Source organism: Schistocerca gregaria, chromosome 2 (assembly GCF_023897955.1).
Source record: "Schistocerca gregaria isolate iqSchGreg1 chromosome 2, iqSchGreg1.2, whole genome shotgun sequence".
Classification (NCBI taxonomy): domain Eukaryota; kingdom Metazoa; phylum Arthropoda; class Insecta; order Orthoptera; family Acrididae; genus Schistocerca; species Schistocerca gregaria.
In genome coordinates, this window is record NC_064921.1 from 471,949,595 (window position 1) to 471,953,066 (window position 3,472).

The 3,472-nt window shown below is 43.4% G+C and overlaps 1 non-coding gene across 1 annotated transcript; it reads left to right on the forward strand.

The window, feature by feature from the left end:
- Nucleotides 1–1,090: 1,090 nt before the first annotated feature.
- Nucleotides 1,091–1,164, forward strand: Trnat-ugu (transfer RNA threonine (anticodon UGU)). The gene has a single exon. It is a non-coding gene; the product is annotated as a tRNA-Thr (tRNA).
- The last annotated feature ends 2,308 nt before the right edge of the window (nt 1,165–3,472 follow it).

A 3,472-nucleotide genomic window follows, 5' to 3' on the forward strand; every position in this document is an offset into this window, starting at 1 on the left:
AAACCGACTCATACGATAATAGTTGGTGGTGACTTTAATTTACCGTCGATATGTTGGCGAAAATACATGTTTAATTCCGGAGGTACTCATAAAATATCATTCGAAATTATGCTAAGTGTATTCTCTGAAAATTATTTCGAGCAGTTAGTTCATGAGCCCACGTGAATAGTAAATGGTTGTGAAAACACACTTGACCTCTTAGCAACAAATAATCCTGAGTTAATAACGAGCAACAAAATCAATATAAGGATTAGTTAACACAGGGTTGTCATAGCGAGATTGAATATTCTCATCTCCAAATCCTCGAAAAATAAGCGAAAAATATACCTATTCACAAAAGCAGATAAAAATTCACTTGGCACCTTCCTCAGAGACAATTTCCACTCATTCCAAATTAATAATATAAATGTAGACCAGATGTGGCTTGAATTCAAAGAAATAGTATGGGTAGCAATTGAGAGGTTTATAACACATAAATTAACAAACGACGCAGCTGATCCTCCTTGGTACACAAGGAGAAAGAACGAAACAAACATGCCAAATTCAAACACATGCAAAATCCACAAGGTTGGCGATCTTTTATAGAATCTCGAAATTTAGCGCGGACTTCAGTGCGAGGTTGCTTATAACAGCTTGAACAACGAAACTTTGTCCCGAAACCTGGCAGAAAATCCAAAGAGACTCTGGTCGTATGTTAAGTATATTAGTACCAAAAACAATCAATGGCTTCTCTGCGCGATAGCAATGGAGATACTGTCGAAGAGAGTGCTGCCAAAGCAGAGTTACTAAACACAGCCTTCCGAAATGCCTTCACAAAAGGACACGAAGTAAATATTCCAGAATTCGAATCGAGAACAGATACCATCTTAGTAAATACATAGTTAAGGCTCACCGGTTACTTGACCATCTTCTTCTTCTGTGCGAATGCACAAACAGTGCCCGAACTCTTACGGGAATCAGCAACGCGCCACGAGTAATGAGTATAATGGGCGGGGGCACTACGAATGTAGTGCGGGACAATACGTTGAGAATGTGGGTTTCGCGGGAGGCGTGCCACAGATAAGTCCCTGCAGTCACGCTATCCTCTGTGTCCTCGGTGGCTCAGATGGATAGAGCGTCTGCCATGTAAGCAGGAGATCCCGGGTTTGAGTCCCGGTCGGGGCACACATTTTCATCTGTCCCCGTTGACGTATGTCAACGCCTGTAAGCAGCTAAGGGTGTTCATTTCATTTTAATTTCATTCTAACGAGCTGCTTGGTCACCGATGGTATCTGTTCTTCCGGTCATGTCCGGAAGAACAGATACCATCTTAGTGAATAAAAAAACTTTGTTTGCCGACGACATTGTAATTCTGCCAGAGACAGCAAAGGACCTGGACAAGCAGTTTCCTTTTGAGAGGAATTAATTTAATCAACTCAATAATACTGACGTATAGAGAGTGTGGTGTCCAGAGGGGACAGGGAAATACACGCTTCACAAAACTAGTTCCGAACGACGTGAGTTGTGTGAAGCTTCAGCTTGGTGTTTCCCCACCATTTCAGTGGGCTGACAGGTGCGCTTGTGGAACATTTACTCGTTCTTGAGGCATCATACTGTACTGTCAGAACGAAGCTACAATCCTTCTTCAGTGAGGGCACGTTGCTTAATTAACGATTCAGACTTCTAACGTGACAAATATGAAGCAATAGTTTCCAACATGTGCCATATTATTTGCAGTATCGGCTCTCTACCCGTTCGTCATCCTGGTTGATACTTGTCAGGGGCTGGCATGGTTTAAGTTGGCTTGGCACTGGCTGGAGAAAAAACGTACCAGTCTGCCGTGTGGTGTGTGGCACTTCCTACTCTCTGTCCATCTTCTCCTGTCCAATTCTCTGCACAACTGCTCTTCCCCCACCTTTCTATATGTCAATCTGTTTCTAGCCCTTCTGTTCATCTGCTCCTTGCCTCTCCATCAATCTGCTTCTTCCCCCCCCCGGTTCATCTCCTCCTCGCCCTCTAATTCCATCACCTCTTCCCTCTCTCGTTATCATCGCCTCTACCCCCCCCCCCCCCCCAACCCTCTTTGTCATCTCCTTCTCTACCTCTATCTGTCATTCTCCCCTGCCCCCAACCCCTCCCTGTTCCTCCCCTTTCGATTCTGTGTCCATCTCCCCTCTTCCCCTCTCTCAGTGCACTTCCTCCTCTTTTCCTTCCCTTAGTCTTCTGCTCTACCTTCTCTGCGCCCATCTCCCTCTCCCCTATATCTGTCCATGTCCTCCTCCTCCTGTCTGTACTCGACTCCTCTTTCCCCCAATGCTCTCTGCCAATCTACTCATCCTCCCTTCTTCCACACTGTCACACTCGCTTGAATACGAGGCTGGTGGTTGTTACCCCTACAGCATTATTTATACAACTGATGTAACCATGTTTTACATCCCGGTTCACATCTCCTGTACAATTAAGAAAAATTTGTGTATTAATACTGCACACAAGTCCAATCGTTTTGTTTCTTGTGACACACAATTTCATGTTCTAGATTAAGAAAAATATTCGCGTTATCATATGAGTTTCCTCTTGTAATATTTTCTCAACAATAAAGAAATTCGAAACATCAGTCTAACTGTCCTTATTATCCATCGAAAGATACGACATACTGCAAAAAGCTTTTGCGGTGTCTTGAAGTTTGGCAAACCGTTGAATTTTTTACATGTGCCATTTGTAACAATACCAGGCTAGTTTTGTACGTGACCCTCTGGTCACCATTGTCAGCATGGCAGCAGCAAAAACTGTGCCACTGGCGACGCTTGTCCATGGATTTAATTTCGCGCTCGACGTCTATGGTTAACTTCTTGCTGTCTCACGTACCGCAGGTTTGCAGCGCCACTGCGTGATCGCGAGAACGACTCTCACGCAGAAGGAATGCATTTTTCGCTGTTCTTTAGCGAATGCGAGATTCTGCAAGATTCGGGTCGATGAATATGACTGTTCATTCAGTAAAGGAGTTAAAAGACTTGAAGGCATCATACATCTACAGTTCTTGTGGCTGTTACACTTAATGCAGTGGTTCACTAAGATGATCTGTGCTGGCAGCTGTATTCATTTCCCCATAGATCTTTTTCAACCAGTGTAACTCGTAGATGTACTGTCTCCTATTTCTGCATTTACATCTACATCTATACTCTGTATACCACTGTGAAGTGTGTGGCAGAGAGTACGTCCCGTTCTCTCAGCTATTAGGTCTTCTTCCCGTTCTATTGACACATGGAGCAGAGTATGAGTGATTTTAAATATCTCTGTGCATTCTGTAATTAATCTGATTTTGTCCTCGTGATCCGTACGGGAGCTATACGTAGGAGATTGTAGCATAATCTTAAATTCATAATTTATAGCTGGTTTTTAGAACTTTGTAAATAGACTTTCCGGGATAATTTACGTCTATTTTTGTGTGTCTCCCAGTTCAATTTCTTCAGCATCTGCTTGACACTGGCAGAAG